Source organism: Erythrolamprus reginae, chromosome 1 (genome assembly GCF_031021105.1).
Source record: "Erythrolamprus reginae isolate rEryReg1 chromosome 1, rEryReg1.hap1, whole genome shotgun sequence".
NCBI classification, from domain to species: Eukaryota; Metazoa; Chordata; class Lepidosauria; order Squamata; family Dipsadidae; genus Erythrolamprus; species Erythrolamprus reginae.
Window position 1 is genome coordinate 308,537,390 of NC_091950.1, and position 20,323 is coordinate 308,557,712.

The following is a 20,323-nucleotide window of genomic DNA, read 5'->3' on the forward strand; positions in this document are numbered from 1 at the left end:
AATAGAATAGAATAGAATTCTTTATTGGCCAAGTGTGATTGGACACACAAGGAATTTGTCTTGGTGCATATGCTCTCAGCGTACATAAAATAAAATATACATTTGTCAAAAATCATGTGGTACAACACTTAATGATTGTCATAGGGGTCAAATAAGCAATGAAGAAGCAATATTAATAAAAATCTTAGGATATAAGCAACAAGTTACAGTCATACAGTCAACATGGGAAGAAATGGGTGAAAGGAATGATGAGAAAAACTAGTAGAATGCAATACAATATTGCAATATAATGCAATAAGACATGCACATTTGTGAAACAAAACAATCACTTCACAACACATGGCACAACATAGCACAAACCTATCAGGACAAGAGACTGCAGTCCATCTGCATTTGAAAGACAAAGGTTACTCTTTTGAAGACAACACATTCTGGATAGAGAGAACCCACTGGTTTGAAAGAGGGGTAAAAGAGGCCATCTTTGTTAAATCTCAGCAGCCATCTCTCAACAGGAGAAGGAGAAGACACCATCTATATCCCATCTGCAATGCAATCTTTTTAGCAGTTCCAGGAAGATTCCATACCCATTTGCATTCTGATTCAGGTGACTTTAAGCAAGGAAATATGATGATGATGGTGGTGATGATGATGGTGATGATGCCATTATTATAAATGGTATGAATATTGTAACAACAACGAGAACAGAGTTGGAAGGTACCTTGGAGTTCTTAGAAACATAGAAACATAGAAGACTGACGGCAGAAAAAGACCTCATGGTCCATCTAGTCTGCCCTTATACTATTTCCTGTATTTTATCTTAGGATGGATATATGTTTATCCCAGGCATGTTTAAATTCAGTTACTGTGGATTTACCAACCACGTCTGCTGGAAGTTTGTTCCAAGGATCTACTACTCTTCTAGTCCAACCCGCTGCTTAGGGAGGAAAGCCTACATTTCTTCAGACAAATGGTTATCCAACACCTTCTTAAAAACTTCTAGTGTTGGAGATTTACAACTTCTGGAGGCAATCAGTTCCATGGATTGTTTAACTGTCAGGAAATCTCTCCTTAGTTTTAAGTTGCTTCTCTCCTTGTTTAGTTTCCACTCATTATTTCTTGTTTTATCCTCAAGTGCTCAACTGGAGAATAGGTTGATTCCCTCTTCTTTGTGGCAACTCCTGAGATATTGGAATACTGCTATCATGTCTCCCTTAGTCCTTCTTTTCATTAAACTAGACATACCTATTCTTTCTTCAACCATACTTCATATGTTTTAGCCTCAGTCCCTAATTATTTTTGTTGCTCTTAATGAGAGAGAGCCAACAATCAGATGACTGCAAAGAAATATAATCCTTCCATTCCCCCACCCCACCCCCCAGCCCCATCATGTCAGAACTGATGAAGCTTCCTGGATGAGACGCGAGACATTTTCAAAGAAAAAACATTGTCCAATTGCCTTTTAGGGGGAAAAGTGCCTTTGAAATTAGCACAAGGATTCTTTGCAGCTGGGACTCCCATCAAAGGATGTTCCTCCACCTACTTTCTTCCTAAGACCCCATACCACAATATATTCAGTATATTAATTGGGAATCCTCTAATCTTAAAGAGAAAATTTGGGAAAGGGCTCAAAGGGCTTATGAGGGAAGTCTGGAGCAGGAACTCAGACCCAGCGATCTTCATTCTGTTGGCTAGACATGGCTACAACTCATTATAATGGATCTAAGCATTCTTGGCTCCTGGATTGGAAGATTTTCAGAAGCTGGCCACAAATGAAATGTTATGAAATGTTTATTGGAGAGTTTCTTTCCTCCCGCCACATATTACATATTTCTAAAATTGTTGACTTCATTTAAAGATTAAAGCAGACTCCACTTTCTTTATTCGCCATAGGAAGGATTGTTCTGGGTCTCAAAAGCTAAATGTACTAAACACTGCTAATGCTATGATACATACCAGTGAGTTTAAGAATTTTGTGGGGACTGTTAATGCTAATAGAGCTTCCCCACCCACACCAGGCTACAATTTCTTCTCTTTTCTGTTTATTTAAATGACACTGTTGTTTGAAATGATGGGGTGGGGGCTTCTTTGGACCCTGAGTCATGCATCCTCTCTCTGGGATGCTTTGCTTAGCCACTCTTAGCACCTCATTAATTACCACTGAAGCAAAGTCAAACTGTTTTGCAATTCTGGTGCCTTTGTTAAGAGATCTCAATCCCGTAGTGGAATGTTAAAAAAGTTGATTATCTTCCCTATGTCCTATTTGATTCCATGTGACACCACTGTCGTTTTAACTCCTGTAAATATAAATATAGTTCTTTCTAGTTCTTTTGCACCTATCTCAGTTCAATTCAAGGCTCCAAAAATATTTTACGTTTTCCATGCAATTCTATATATTCTATCCTAGTTTAATAACCAATGGGTATGTATTGGATGCACAGATCTGGAGAGTTAAGCTGCAGGTTTTTTTCCTATAAAGAAAACAAAATATAATTTAGCTAAATCTACTATACATTGTAATACAAGAATAGCAGAGGAGAAATAAGTTATGAAAAATTGTATTTATTTGACATATTTTAAAATAAAATATCATAAAACACACTTTGAAAGAAAAACAATGAAGGCCATAAAGAATCTTCTTTTCTTAAAAAAATGTTCACAAAAACAGGCATGGAATGAGGTCTTTTCTAAGAGGTCTGTAAGGGGTGTGCATAAATGTACCTTTATGTCTACAGTTCCTGTCTTAATGTCTTTTTATTTTTTCTATCTCTATACTTATATTATGTTAAACATACTACAATACAATACTATATTTGTATGACAAATAAATAAAATAAAATAAAGAATTCTACTGATGTATTTAGCTGCTCCGAATCTGATATATAGTCCAGTCTTTGGAGAGGGGCGGCATACAAATCTAATAAATTATTATTATTATTATTATTATTATTATTATTATTATTATTATTATTTAATAACTGGCGATACGCATTGCACACTTTATTTATGGTAGCAATTAATTGTTCTATTTTTCATATATCACTAATTTCCCATTGAGTTTTGAGATGATTTTTTTTTTTAAAAAAATACTTATTATTAAATTTTATGATTCAAGGCAACTCTGAGCAGTTTTCCTAGATTCCATTTTGGAAGCTGTGAACTGTGGATGAATGAGATACATCTAACATAAATGTTGTACTGATTTGTTTGTATTTGTATTTGTATTTATTAGATTTGTATGCTGCCCCTCTCCGAAGACTCGGGGCGGCTAACAACAATATAAAAAGACAATGTAAATAAATCTAATATTAAAAACAATCTAAAAAACTCCAATTTAAAGAACCACTCATACATACAAGCATACCATGTATAAATTCTATGAGCCTAGGGGAAAGGGAAATTTCAATTCCCCCATGCCTGGCGGCAAAGGTGGGTTTTAAGGAGTTTACAAAAGGCAAGGAGGGTGGGGGCACTTCTAATCTCTGGGGAGAGCTGGTTCCAGAGAGTCGGGGCCGCCAGAGAAGGCTCTTCTCCTGGGTCCCGCCAAATGACATTGCTTAGTCGACGGGACCCGAAGAAGGCCAACTCTGTGGGACCTAAACGGTCGCTGGGATTCGTGCGGCAGAAGGCGGTACCGGAGATATTCCGGTCCGATGCCATGAAGGGCTTGTTTATTTATGATTATGATCAGAGGAATTATCTTTATATTCTTAGAAGTGGAATGCCATTTTTTTAAAATGACCACTCAGGTGCCTAAAGAACATTATTTCTTATGATCATAAGAAATCTATTATTAAATGTTACTTATCTACCCCTTAGTGGAAAATTACTACAGTGACCCTGGTTTTTCCCATTTTGGAGGACTCCCTATATGCAGGGTTAGAATATCTGCAATTTCTAGAGTGCCAGTTAAATTTTTTCTAGAAGATTCTATAACATCTGGAACAGATTTTGGAGAATAAAGGAGGCAGAAGAGGTATCTGTGGAAATTCCCTCTATATTGGACAAATTGGGTACCGGTTGTGTTTTTATTACTATTCATTGTATACTATATGATTCCCGTATTTCTCACAAATAAGAAATTAAACCTTCCTTCAAATTGAATTTGTCTAATTCATTCTTATTGAATTACAAAAAGCTAATACTGTATTACCATCTACAGTCTTTGTTCCTTGAGATGTACAAAAACTGTGGTGAGTCCACATATTCTATCTCTCTTTTAATGAACAAGATCAACAATATAGAATTTTCTTTGCTTCTTAAATACTGGTACATATTCTTCCATGGCACTGATTTCACCTTCCCCGGGTTTTTTTAATCTTCTAAATAAAACACAATACAATTTAATTTGGAGTAGGCATGATTATCCTCATCAACTTTTTGACTTTTGTGTGTGTGTGTGTGTATGTGTGTGTGTTGTGTTTATTTTGCTCTGTTGCTTCTACCTTCACAATATAAACTGAGCTACAAAAAAGTGGAAGAATAGTTATTTTTGTGATCATATTTTATAAAGATTCAGTTTGTTTATTTTTTTATTTTTTTATTTATTTATTTATTTATTTATTCGATTTTTATGCCGCCCTTCTCCTTAGACTCAGGGCGGCTTACAACATGTTAACAATAGCACTTTTTTAAACAGAGCTAGGCTATTGCCCCCACAATCCGGGTCCTCATTTTACCCACCTCGGAAGGATGGAAGGCTGAGTCAACCTTGAGCCGGTGATGAGATTTGAACCGCTGACCTTCAGATCTACAAGTCAGCTTCAGTGGCCTGCAGTACAGCACTCTACCTGCTGCGCCACCCCGTAAAATATCAGTGTCACCAGGTTTAAACTTACTTCATTCCCTGCAGTTGTATCTCTAGACATATATTCAGATCAAAAATTGGTGTTGGAAACTGCTTGAAATCTTGCCAGAAGCCCAGCATTTTTGCTGATCCTGGGGGGAGGACTCCTAATAAAACAGACCAAGTACTGTAGCTAGTAATCTCAGAGTTGCAGACTAGACCATGAGAAAAAGAACTTAAAGCAAAAAAATAAACCACTTCGTCTTGTTGCCAGTAAAACTAAATAGATACCAGAGATGAGTCTGACTGAAGAGTAACTTTATTTTTTAAGATTATGATTTTTTCATCTCTACCGATTCCAAAATAACACTTTTCTATTTCTGTAATAGAGGTGTGGTCTAAATTAGGATTTTGGATTCATAAATCAAATAACACTATATCTACATTAGTTTTACCCATTGGTAAAAACATTGTCATAAACTTACTCAACTCTTTGCTGCTTTTAAACATTGCACAACTTTCTTATCCAAAAAGATTATACAAGGCTATAGTACAATAGGAAATAACTATCAGAAATAGAAGGACATGATCTTGGCTGGCATTCCTTTTTATGGGATGATAAACATGTTGCACATCGATATTTTTCAGGGCATCATATAAGACGATCAATAATAAATGTGTGGTTAAGTATTAAAAAATCAACGTACAGGGACATATCCAATTGGTTTTCATCATTAGAAGTTTTTGTACATCTCAAATTTTAAAAATCTGGCAAAACAAAGAATTGATAAAAGAAGAAGAGACTATAAAAACTAGACTCGAATTAGGAGAGGAAGGGGTCGATTTAGAATGATGGGAGTATATTCAAATAAAATCAAGATATGAAATGATAAGAGAAAATGTGAATAGAGAAAGGAATACTAGATAAAATATTATTAGGAACAGATGAGAAATCAATTTTAAAAATTCTGTCAATATTTGTTAAACTGTAAAATGGAAGAGGAACAAGTTAAAGAAACAATGATTAAATGGGCTCAGAATTTTGATTACAACATTAACTTGGCAACAATTTGGACAAAAAACAAAAAACTGACATGAGCCACAGCGAATGAAGAGAATTGGTATAAAATGTTCTATAGGTGGCATATAATACCAATACAATTAGCTAATATAGGTAATGAATATTCACCTAGATGTTGGAAGTGCAGAAAAGAGCCTACTAGGACCAACACTCTTTATATAAATGGCCTTTGCGATCACATTACAAGTGACTGCTACCCTTCAAAGAGACCTTAACTCTGTGTCAGAATGGTCGAGCACCTGGCAATTCCAAATCTCAAACAAAAAATGTTCTGTCCTATACACTGGCAAAAAGAATCAGAACACCAAATACAAGCTGAATAAACAAGATCTTGCAGATGACCCTCACTCTGTCAAAGATCTTGGAATACTCATATCAAATGATCTAAGCCAAAGCCCACTGCAACAACATCACTAAAAAGGCTTCAAGAGTTGTTAACCTAATCTTTATTTTATTTATTTGTTTGTTTGTTTTGTTAGGTACGTATTGGTGGTATACAGAGATATAATAATATTTATGTATATGCTACTAGTAAAAGAGAAACATTAGGACAGGGGACAGAAGACACTCTGATGCATTTATGCATGCTCCTTACATGCATCTTAGGTAGCTTCTTCTCCGGTAATATCACACTACTAACCAGAGCATAAAAAACATTCACCAGACCAATCATTGAATACAGCTCATCTGTCTGGAACCCACACCACATATTGGACATAAATACATTAGAAAGTGTCCAGAGATAATTTACTAGAAAAGCCCTCCACTCCTCTGCTCACAACAGAATATCTTACCCAACCAAATTTGAAATCCTGGGCTTAGAAAGCTTAGAACTACATAACCTTCAGCACAACCTAAGCATAGCTCATAAAATTATCTGCTACAACGTTCTATCTATCAACGACTACTTCAGCTTCAACCACAACAATACATGAACACCCAACAGATACAAACTCAAAGTGAACTACCCCAAACCAGACTGTAGAAAATACAACTTTAGCAACAGTGATTAATGCCTGGAACTCATTACCTGACTCTGTGGTTTTGTCACCAAACCACCAAAACTTTACCCTTAGACTGTCCACTGTTGACCTCACCCGATTCCTAAGAGGTCAGTAAGGGGCGTGCATAAGCGCACCAATGTGCCTACCGTCCCTGATCAATTGTTCCCTCTTATCAGCACCCATCTTGTGTCTATAAACAATGTTATATCTATATATATTAGAAACACGTACTTGACTGACTAACAAACTAACAAACTAACAAACAAACTAACTAACTAACTAAACAAACAAACAAACAAACAAACAAACAAACAAATAAAATAGTTCTTACTATCATATGTGGTGGCATTGTGATAAAACAAAGAAATAGTGGATAGAATCCAAAAATGGCTAGAAGAAACACTGGAAAGGAAAACGGAAAAAAAGCTGGAATTTTTTTTATTGGGAATAATCCATTAAAAATATGGATTTATTTAATTTTGCATATAATAACAGTGGTGAGAATTATTTTTGCACAACAATGGAAAAGTGAAAATATACAATCCAAAGAAGACTTAATAGAAAAGATAATGACTTGTGCAGAAATGGATAAATTAACAGTGGAGATAAAAGATAAAGATGAGTACGAATATTATAAATGTTGGAATAAGTTTTATTTTTGTTTGGAAAATAATAATAACAATAATAGAGTCAACTAAATTAAATATTAGAAGCCAAAAGAAAAGTGGATCAGTCAAAAGTGGGAAAAAAGAGGTACCTATGTAATATCTGGAAAAAAAGAGGTACCTATGTAATATCTATGCATAATACAATGTATATAATGTATAGTATATAATGAAGGTAATATGGAAATTACACAATAAGAAATAAGAAACAGGACTGTCACACATTGTCCAATGTTTTTTAAATTTTTGTCCATGTATGTTTATATTGAAATAAAGACAACTATTTTTTTTAAAAAAAAAAACATTGTCATAAACTTTCTCAACTCCTTGCTGCTTTAAAAAATTGCACAACTTTCTTATCCGAAAAGATTACACAAGGCTATAATACAATATGAACTAACTATCACCTTTCTGACATAGAGAATCCAAGGTTGCTCATGCAACTGCAGATAAATGATGACTGAAGATTGGAGGAATAATTTACAGCACTTTCGCTTTTCCAGTTTTAATGCATATGGAAATATACATACTTATATTTTAAAGTACTTTCAATAACATTGGCGTGACACTCTCATACAACGATAGTGAAAATGTTGATGAAATCTTTAACTGGAAATTTTGGCTTTGTTGACATTAAAGCTGTTTCTCTTTCCCTTTGCTCTCTTCCTGTGTGTTCTACTCAAAGCAAAAGAATGTACCATCAATTTTATTTCTTTCAGAAATGGAAAGGGGAGCCAGCCTTTTCTTGGTCCATGATATAAAATGCAATTTGATACATGCAAGATTTACTGAGCCTAAACTGTAAACTTCATGACCACAACACCAGGCCTAATTTGGGGATTTTGTGTATCCTTCTAATGACGAGTTCTGGATGTCTTGAGTTCCTGTGGTTCTAATGCTAACTATGGATTTAAAATAATTATTTTTAAAAAATCAAAACCAAACTTCAAAACAATGTTGTTTGTTTTTAAATTTGGATTAATGTGTCTTTCTTAAAAATTAGGTTAAATTTTTATCTTCTAGAGCAGGGGTGTCAAACTCATGGCATCATGGTTATTTTTCCAAATAGAAAATTTATTTTTCTCCAACATAGAATAAAAAACAATACATAAGTATAAACACTAAAACCATGCTTAAAGTAAAACATATATAAATTTTTTATTTTTATTTTTCTATTAATCATTCAGTGGAGGCTTGTTTTCTTCCATTATAAACAACATACTATAGAACTTATGTAATATTATCAAAATTAAGAAAACCTCAAAAAACAATCTTTTTCCCAGCTTACATTGAAAAATTACATTACATCAGTATAAACAATATCAAACTCTATAGTGTACCCATCTTAATTCAAACTTTCATTTCTACATTAAATTAATTAATTCAATATCAACTTATCCAATAATTACTATAGGTAATTATTGGATGTACAAAAGTACTTCTTATCATATATCACATAAACTATATTAGAAAATTCTATATGTTTAAATTCTTGTTAATAAATGAATTTGTGTCATATCATTACATAATGCTACCACCAATTCATATCTTGCCATGTGGCTAGAAATATTTGATTCAATTTTCACATCTCATCTTTCCCCAAGATAACTAAGTATAATATTTATTAAGTTTTTAATTTTCCATCCAGTCATAAAATTTCCCCCAAATTTTATAATAATCAGAGTCTTGTTTATCTTTCATTTTCAAAGTCAATCTATTCATTTCTGCACAGTCCATAATTTTCCTCAGAAATTTCCTTTGAGTTGGTACCCTATTCAATTTCCAATTTTGTGCATACACAATCCTTATACGTGGTATCATGTTGTCATCACATGATGTATTGTGACTTTTTCCTCCTTCGCTAAAACGGGTGGGTGGAGCCAGCATGTGAGGCATCTGGCCTGTGGGCCGTGAGTTTGACACCCCTGTTCTAGACTAACTCTGATTATTCAGAAACAAATTTAATAGTGTAAAATTTGCACCCAAGAATATTTTAAATTTTAAGCCTCGATTAACTTACCATTATAGTTTCATAATAAATTTTACTAGGTTTTATTATTTTTAATAGATATAAAATGCATCCATCTTGTCTTTAAATAATGAAAGGATCCTTTTACAGTAATGATCACAAATGATCAGTGGACCAAAGCTCATAATTTGCAGCTACTCAGTTATATTATATTGACCAAGTTTTTAAAGCACATTAGACAATGATATCTCATTTTAATCCTTTGATTAAGATGTTAGAATTAATACTGGTAGTACTGAGATTATTTCTATCATTATAAAATATTTTGTTCATGATCATACTGAAATGCAAGAAGACAGAGAAGAGAGAGAAAACCTGGTAGGTTACATTAATAACAATATGGCTAGATTTCTCACGGTTCAAAGAAAACTTTTAGTTTTAATAACAAAATAAGACAGAATGCCTATGTTCTGAGATAGAGTACTTTTGAATATCACACTTGGGGACAATCAGCAGCCTAAAGAACCAGCTGCCTAAAAGTGTCTATTTATTGAATTTGGAACTTATCCCTTCCTTCCTATCTATCTATCTATCTATCTATCTATCTATCTATCTATCTATCTATCTATCTATCTATCTATCTGTTTGCCAAGCATGTGCAAGGTAGTAGGTATTGGCATAAACATAAATATTATCAAGGTACTGTAGGTACAGGTAAATTAGACAATAGGACAGTATGACAGGGATGGTAGGCACAATGGTGTGCTTATGCACTGTTTTTGACAAGGACATGCTAATGGCAAATACGAGTGCTTCATGCATGGATTGTTCCAAAAAACTTTTTCAGTGTCAGACACATGATGAAAACAACTGTAGTTATTTTGCCTTAATCATTTTCACTGATCACAGTTCCCACTTGGTCAAAACCACAGTGGAGTGTTGAGAAATCTTTAGTTCAAATCAAAGTTGTTGTCATCGTGCCTCTTCCAAGCTTTAACATGATCTTTTTGTACCTGCTGGCATCAAATGGGGAAGCTGACCGGATGTTTGGAAGGGAAATTAAGTTTGCCTCTCTTTGAGCCTTATATGGTGAGTTTGTTTTAGGAAGTGTAATCCACCTGCCCATCCTCAGATTGTGAGGTAGAATTAAATGGCAATTTCCCCAATGATTCAAGTCCATTTTTTTCAGCCTTCTTCATACTGGAAAAGAAAAATAGGGCTGAACATTTACTCCAAAAACTATTTGTTTTCTTTTACCCCCACATCTGACGAGAAAGCTGTTGCAACTATGTTACTCATTTTTCACAATAGAAAAGGAATTAAAAATTTTGGACTAGTTATACAAATAAAGCAGGTATATTTTTATTATTTCCATGGAAAAACTTCATTATAAAAACAAAGTCAGTATTTATAATGACAGCAAAGATTCCTGTAGCATTAAAGGATAAAATAATTTTAAATGATATTTTACTGGAAAATTTAAGAGAAAAACAAATTAGGACCTATGTTTAACTTTGTTTAACACTGGTAGTAATTAGTTACTTTGTTCTGGGTTATATAATAAAGTCATTGTTATGTTTCTTTCCAGCAATTACAGTTACAAGTTATGAACTATCCACTCAAAAAAATCGTGTTGATTTAAATTATTTATTTTAAATCTAAACAATTAACGGTAAATCTTGCTTCAAGAGAATTATTAAAGAGTACTGAATTTTTGATAGATCATACTCAATACAGTATACTATACTAATGCCCAATATTGTTTGGGACCTGGCTACCTGAGGAATTGTCCTTTTGTAAAGGGTTTCTATCCATTGTACTCAATCCAATAGATTGGGTATGATGCAGATAGCATCAGCCAAAGAGTATTGACTGGCTGATGGAATCTGCAGCCAATTAATGATGGCTTTCTCTGATATAACCCCTGCCTTATGGAATATTCTCCCCTCAAAGATTAGAATGGCCCAAGGGTGTTAAGGGTAGTTAAGGGTAGTTGATTAATAATCGTGGGTGTGTTGTATTTATTTATTTTGTGGATGTTTTCACTGTTTTAATGGTTTTGAATTGTTCAATTTGTTTTTATGATTTTAGTATTATAAGCTGCCCAGAGTTGGGTTGGAAAGCCAGAGAAGATAGATAGATAGATAGATAGGTAGGTAGGTAGGTAGGTAGGTAGGTAGGTAGGTAGGTCGGTCGGTCGGTCGGTCGGTCGGTAGGTAGGTAGGTAGGTAGGCAGGCAGGCAGAATGAATGAATGAATGAATGAATGAATGAATGAATGAATGAATGAATAGAATTCTAGAAGGGTATGGCTAGCTGATGAGAGCTAAGTAGTTCGAAATAGATGTATACTGGTCTGCCTTTATTTCTTTATCAGTTATTTGCAAGTTTGGAATGAATATGTGTGTGTGCGTGTGTGCAGTGGGAGTTAAGGTCTAGAACTGATGGAGGTAGCAACATAGGTAATGGAGCTAGATGTTTCCTGGCTATAAAGGGAATAGAAGAGAATTATATGGGTGGATTGTTGCTAGTGTAACACTGCAACAGAGAGCCTGCAATACAATGGTGCCTCTACCTAAGAACGCCTCTACTTAGAGAAATTTTCTAGATTTGAACCGGGTGTTCAAGATTTTTTTGCCTCTTCTTAAGAACCATTTTCTACTTAAGAACCCGAGCCCGGAAAAAATTCCCAGGAAATTTGAGAACGGCACGAAGGTCCAGCCAGTTTCCTGCCATTCCCCCTGAGTTTCTCTCTCTGGCGCAGTGTATGGGAGGCAGATTTGGATTTTTTAAAATTCCCCTCACATCACCTTCTTCCTTCGGTAGCGACTGTCTTCCTCCTCTTCTTTCTCCTCCTCCTCCCACTCAAATTCCGAGCTTTTATTTCTTTCCTAATGGGTTTGCACGCATTATTTGCTTTTACATTGATTTCTATGGGAAAAATTGCTTCTACTTACAAACTTTTCTACTTAAGAACCTGGTCACGGAATGAATTAAGTTCTTAAGTAGAGGTGCATAATAATAATATTTAAGTGACAACAAAGAACAGAATAGCTAAAAAGATATTTCTTGAGGTAATATGCAACTTGTATATCTAATATATCTTTCACTCTAATATATCTTTCACATCACATATTATGATATGTAAATTAATTCCCAATTATTTGGCAATTCTGAGGCTCTGAGTATTTCTTCTTTAATTTCATATTCCATGGACACATGAAAGCTTCCAAGGGGGGGGGTGTATGTGATGAATAGTTTCAGGAAAAGAGGTATTGCCGTAGTAAACATGCTTATTTTATTTTATTTTACAAAACACAGATGTTAGAAGCTCTCAATAAATGCCTCATCTTAATGTTTAACGTTTTCCCATTTCCATTAGATATCAGGTGCAACTGAAAGACTTTACCCCATTAAGATGTGTATGACATATTTTTATAACTGTATTGGCTTCGACTTCTAATGTCATTCTGAATTTTGCCACTGCTACTTTAGCATGATGGCTAACATTTTTAAAAATATCAACTGCTCCATGCCTGATTACTGCAGAAACAACTCCTTCACATGCCACAGCCTGGCTTTAATAAGAATTCTCGCTTCACAGTCACATAATTACAGTAATGAATAACAGTAGTCCAGACATGCTCCAATATGGAGAAATTGGTTTTGTTCCATTTTCCACGAACTTATAGTTGACAGTGAAATAATGAAGGTGGTAGATAATTCATGAAGTTCAGAATAAAGAGAGACAGCATTCCAGAGAAATGAAGACAAAATTAATTTCAAGGCAGAAGGCAAAGGTAAACTTAACAGGAATATAGAATGTGTTATAATAATATTTAAGTGACAACAAAGACCAGATAGCTAAAAAGATATTTCTTGAGGTAATATGCAACTGTAAAAACTGATCTTACAAAGAAGATGGATAGCTTAAGTTACCCACTGGAGACAATATTAAAGTCTGCAAGAAAGATCAATCAATCAGACCTGGGCCAAATAAAGGCTGAGTTATTCCTTGAAACAATGTTCTACAGGTACATCAAATATTTTGGGCATATAATATAAATTGATGATGGAGGAGGAGAAATTATTATGTTTACAAGGTTAAGGGAAGTAGTGAGAGAAAAACAATGAATGGGTAGTGTTGTGGTTAGCTCTGGCCCAGCTCCTGCCCCAAGGACTGTGGATGTGGGGGAGACATCCACATGCTGCAGGCCTGTTTTGCCCTCGGTGGAATCTGCTGATGAAGGCTCCTCTGACCAAGAAGACATGAGTGACAGGGAGGAGGAGAGTGTGGCAGACAGCTCAGGAGATCAATTATCTAGCTCCTCCTTGGATTCATAACAAGAGTTAATGATACAGCCACGCATGCGGAGAGCGATGCATAGGCAACAACAACTGAGAGATTATTATCAAAGAAAATGAGGCCACCTGTGGTTGGGTGGGGCTGTGGTAATTAGTGAGGCTGCTACAAATAACAGCCTGTGGGTTTGGCCATGGTGGAGGATTATCTGATCGTTGTGTTTCATGACTGCTTTACTGACTTTGACCTTTTGTGTGTTGAATTTTCAAACGTGTGTGTGTCTGAAATTTGTACCTGTGAATTTTTGGGAGGAGTGTACCAGAGAGCCTGACAGAACAGGTAGTATGAATGGATAGGACAAGAATTCTTGGAACACTCTTGGAACAGGTATAGATTATTTTAATACAGACAGGCCAAGACAGTAAGCATTTGTCCATGCAATTTTGAGGAGTTGAATCTGAATAAAGGCACATGACTTCTATACTTTCTATTCAGGGTGAAATTTTTCCTTTAATCAACTAAACATAAGATTCAGCTCCAGTTCTTGATTTTTCCATAGAATCATGTTTATATCCATGCATCATTCTTTCCCCTCAACTCTATATTCTAATCCAAGATATAGAAAGAAAACACAAAATGAACTTTTTTACTCTATCTATATATGTATTTTGAGATGTATCTCTCTTACTTTGGCCCTGTCGTATGGAGAAATTCACTGGAGAAAGCAATTATAATTGGAAGAATTAGCAGTAAAAGGAAACCAGGCATTTAGGAACATGGTAGCTGGACACCGTCAAAGCTGACACCAGCCAGAACATAGAAAAGCTCAAAGAAATAGTGCAAGAGCAGATGTGGAGAGACCTGGTCTATAGAATCTCCAAGAATCAGACTTTACTGAATAATATCATCACCATCATCAATGTAGTTTTTCTTATACTTGCTTATACTTCTATTAGAATTATTCTTCTGTATTGGCTAAAGAATCATATTTGCAATGACCTCATTGTAATTAAAAAATTGATTGATTGATTGATTTGATTTGATTTCTATGCCGCCCTTCTCAAGGCAAGTCAGGGTGGTGTACATTAAATATAACAATATATAAGAAATATAAATAACTATAAAAATTATGAACATTTACTAAAAAACATTTAAAAAGACCCATGTACACTCATACACATTCATCCAATCCAATCATATGACAGTCTCATCACTCACAGCCCCCATGCCTGCTGACAGAGGTAGGTTTTTAAAGCTTTATGAAAGACCAGGAGGGAGGGGAGTGCGTATGTCCGGAGGGATTTCATTCCAGAGGGCTGGGGTCACCACAGAGAAGACTCTTCCTCTAGGCCCCACCAGTCAACATTATCTGGCTGATGGGACCTGGAGAAGGCCGACTCTGGGGGACCTAACTGGCCACTGGGATACATGAGGCAGAAGACAGTCCCAAAGATAAGTTCAGTATCTGACTCCCTTACATTTTTTGTTTAAGAAAAGGTAATGGAGCCAGAAACTGAACTTTTTAATTACAAGAAGGGTGATCTGGATGGTTGTAGAAGGATAAAAATCCAACACGTTTCCTCCTTTGATAAGAGGGATCCTTTAGCACTATAGATATCTGCAGAAAATCAGGCTGGGCAATGGGAACAAATGATGAAATGTATGTCACAGCATCATGCCACAAGTATCACACCTTAATACGAACTCATGGCCTGCAGGCTGGACACATCACATGCTGGCTATACCCATGGCCAGTTTAGCAAAGTGGGGGGAAAGTCACACTGCGTTGCATGACAACACTGTGACGATGTGAGTTTGACACCCCTGCCTTAATATGAGTGTTGTCTCATGATATCACAATGCATGCACAGTTATTTCAGTATCATCATGGTTAGGACCATATGTGAATGCTTAGCATTACAGGCACAAGCAAATAGCATGATTGCCAGAGAACTGGCCAATAGTTTTTATTTATAGGAGCACTGATAAATCCAGACGTAATCAGTTCCAAGATAGATCAGCTGGTTAGAACCTGATGTTGGCACAATGCCTTTTTAAGAAACCCCCCCCCCACACACACCTTTATCTGGTTGTTTTTTCATTCCATAGCTTTGCAGTGCTCAAGTTAATTAGTTCTAATCCAATCAAGCAGATTCTCTCAAATGTTGTCTTTCAATCTAGAGGCCAGATATTGATTTCTTTGTTCCATTACATCTGAGACAAGCCTTGTGATATTAAATTCTTTGTGTAATCTTCCTTCCATGGTCAATAGGTGTTTTTCAGCTGGGCATAGGCATACTCCCCTCGGCTTCTTCTCCATACATGAACCTATCTAGGGTTTACTTGCCTTCTGTGCTCCTGTTTTCATAATTTATAGTGATTTTTCCACTTTATCCATAACCCTTTGACTGTAGTACACAGTCTTTATACTCAAGGGGCTATATTAAAATTAATGATTTTACAACAAAATATTAGTGATTTTGAAGACACCTAATCACAGTAAGATTGTTTTGGGAATAGGGGAGGGAGTTCTCCTTATTCATAGTATAAGTGCCAAAGTTTATCCTGGACTGATTCGTTTGTTTTACCAATAATAATAATAATAATAATAATAATAATAATAATAATAATAATAATAATAATAATAATAATTATTATTATTATTATTATTATTATTATTATTATTATTAATTAGATTTGTAAGCCGCCCCTCTCCAAAGACTCGTGGCGGCTATGAGCTGTTCTTGCCCACTTTTGTACTTAAAAGAATATCTACATCATTTGAAATAATCATTCTGCTTGAAAAGGCTGAGTACTAAAAGGGAAGCATTAGCCTGCTGAGAGTATCCAAATATTCATGACTAACCAAGCAGATTTGTATTTTGCAACAACTAAAAATAGTGCATTCCTCCATGTGGTAGAAGATTTATATACCAACCAAAGTATTAGTTATTCTTTGGTAATACATTAACTCTGAAAGTTGAAAATCTCCCCCAATATACAGCTGTGAACATATGTGTAGAAATGTGTACCAATTAGCATTGTCACTATGGCAAAGATTACAAATCATAGAAAGCCAGAATTATTTTATTCAGATGGACATCATGATATTATATTAGTTTTCTTCAACAGTACTGCTTTTAATAGTAATATAAAGGGTAAAATATTTTCAACTTCCCTCTTGTGGAAATAGAAATATAGACAATTACTAATTTTAAATGATATTTAGAAGGGTTTCTTTCATTCTGATAATTTAAATCTTTCCTATATCCTATCCAATATTTAATAAATAGTTCTCCATGCTCTAGAGACTGCCAGAGATTTAAACTAAATTTACTTTACTGTTTTACTTTACTGAATCCTGCCTTTTGTGAATCCAGAACAATTTCATAAGCCTTTATCTGAATTATTAAATGTTATGTGTAAACAGTGGTACAATAAAATAATGCCATATATCTGTTTGGGTGAAGATTTATCTAGAATACCTTGTCAATAATGAGAATGTAAGTGTACATCCTCTCTGTTTTCCTTATGCTTTTTCAAGATCCATCTTTTCTTTAACATTCAGGCAGCTGAACCGCCCAGGTTTGCTATGGGTCGATTAGTCTGTACATTCTTTTTGCCTCCTATTTTGCTTCTTTATTAACACCATCCCTATAGTCAAAACTAACAATTCATAGGCTGAATTGATATTTACTTATATCTACCTCATGCTTCCTTCCCATCTGTTTTAGTAAACCAGATTAGGAGGATTTTTCTTTGAGCCCAGATCAAATAAAATCTCCCACAGAAATTTAAATTCATCATATTTTCTGATAGAGATACTGTATTTGTCAATACAACAAAAAGGAGAAAGCAGAATTCTCAGGATGCATACTTTAACTTAATAACTTCTGATTTAATTGAAAGATCTGTGTATTATTTAACTGTGGGCAATAAAAATCTTATTTTTTTAACAGAAGCATATTGATTATAGGTAAAAGAGAAGTACCATCACTGTTTATTTGTAAAAAATACTAATATTTTCTTGAATAAATATTAATATGTAAAGGCTAGCCGTGCCTGCTAAATAAGGAAAGGGGTTAAAATCAATGTGTTTTGAATAAATTAATTAGGGATTAGAAACAGTAATGCTATTGATTTATAAAACAATCTTCTACTTTGGGTAGCTGTCCTGACTCTGTTGCATTAACTAAATTAAATCTGAATATTTAATGAGGCAGGGAGAGAATCCTTTTTCTACTTTTCAGGCACTGTCTTTGTTTTACAAGAATGTACACTTTTAATGAGGGATGAAACCACCTATACAGTATATGTAATTTTTAATTCATTTATTTAAAATGCATAAATTATACTATCCATGAAAATGAAATTAGTTAGATGAAATATCCTCATTAAGAAAGATGGGGACAATTAAAACAATCATTTCTGGGCAATCTGGACTGCAAATAAAATGCAGGTTGGGGAGAGAAACAGTTGTGACTAAATTATATTAAAGAAACCCAGCTTTTTCTTTCAAAAGATTCAACATAATACAATTTCTACTTCAGTAAGTTTTACTTACAAATAAATGCACTTAGCATCAAAAAGAGTTTTATGACAAGCATTTGCTAAAGTGCACCTTTATATTCAAGCATTTCTTCCAATATTTCCCTGTATATAGTAGTTATTCCATCCTCTATTGTAAAAGTTTTTGATAACATGCAGAATTTAATTAAAATGTTACCCTTTGGTTTTAAGTTAAGAATTCTGAAATTAAAATACAATTTTATGACCAAGTTATTATTTTTCAGCCATGTTGTAACTTACCATGAAGTTACATGGTAAATGTTTTTATATTTGCTTTCTTTTTAAAATATGTCATCTCAAGCTTAAACTTCCTATAAGAAAAACTTTTCAGCTGAAAAGACTGACAGTATTTCAGCTAGTTACCCTTTGATCTTCTAGGTGCTTTATGTTTGATTCCAAAACAGATATTCTGTTTCTACATTTTTTTTTAACATGGAGATGCTGTGATGGAAAATGGAAAAGCTTAACCTATTCAGTAGTCTATCAGAAGTCTATTAATACTGACTTATGAGTGTGAAAGTATATGCAGATATTAATATGTTTCGATGTACTTAATTAATTATAGAATGAGTCCATTTGAATGTGAATTTTTATTTGCCAAAGGTGGCAGGATTCAGAAAAATCTGATCTAAACATGAGTTTATTTGAACCAATATATTCTATTGATAGAATAACCTATTTGGGTTGTAGACTAAGGCAGGAAAAGAGTCAAAATGTGTGTCGCCCCCCCCCCCCTCCCCACCATGAGATGGAATAATGAGTCCAATTACTGTTGTGTCTTCTGCAAATTTCAGTAGTTTAACAGATGAATTGTTAGAGATGCAGAAGTGAAGAGAGCACACAGCCTTGGGAGGCCCCTACGCTAAGTGTACAGGTATATGATGTGATCCTGCTTAGCTTCATCTGCTGCTACCTGTTTAGGATAGCACATCTCTAGCTTTTTATAAAAAAGTTGGGTAAATATTGGACCAAAACTAGGAAACCTTATGGTGAAGGATGGCTGAAAGTCCATAGTAGCCTTAGAGGTTCAGTGAGTGATTTTGGACTGGTCTCTCCCAAGCTTACAGAGTTGCTGTTATAGATACCAAATAAAATAAAAGGAAATGTAAAATAAGAGTCATCTGGTCCTCCAATAGGAAGTCAGGTCATAAATCTAATGAACCAACCAAATACTAACTAGACTGATCAGTCTTGGTCCCTTTTTCAGGGCTGAACTTCTAGTTGTGTTTGCAGGACAAACATAAAAGTGTAACCTTCTATCAGGACAAAGAAAGTCAAGATAATGCTTGTGTTTGGTCATTTTAAGAAACTAAGAAGAAAGTAAATGAAGTCCCAAGTAATATTTGCTAGCTTAACAAAATTCTGATAGGTAGATAATTTCACTCAGGCACCAACTATTTAGGACAGTACAAAGAGCATTATGCTATATGAAATTATGGTAAATTAGAGAATCACAACAGAAGCAGTAAACCAGATCACAAAGAACAGCAGAATAAATCTGACTCTGGCTTCTCCCTGTTAAAGCAAACCTTCCTAACAAATTCTATCAGTGAGAACAGTGAGAGACTCAAATATTTGACAAAGATGGAAAGGCAGGATTTATGCAAGTAATAAGACTTATTGACCACAAACGTATTCACACAACTCAGAATCCCAGCTAACTTTGTTCATACAGGGAAGGAAAATTTATGCATGGTATGTCTGTGTGTGTGACTGTTAGCATATGGGGTTTTTTTAAATATTTAAATATTTTAAATCTGTCTGATTGCTTATGATTTGTTTTTTACATGTTGTGAGCCGCCCCGAGTCTTCGGAGAGGGGCGGCATACAAATCTAAGTAATAAAATAAATAAATAAATAAATAAATAAAATTGCAATGACCTTTAAGGCTCTATAAATCCTAAAAGTGTATTGAATCATTCTCAATTCTCACTCCTGGTTTGATTCAGC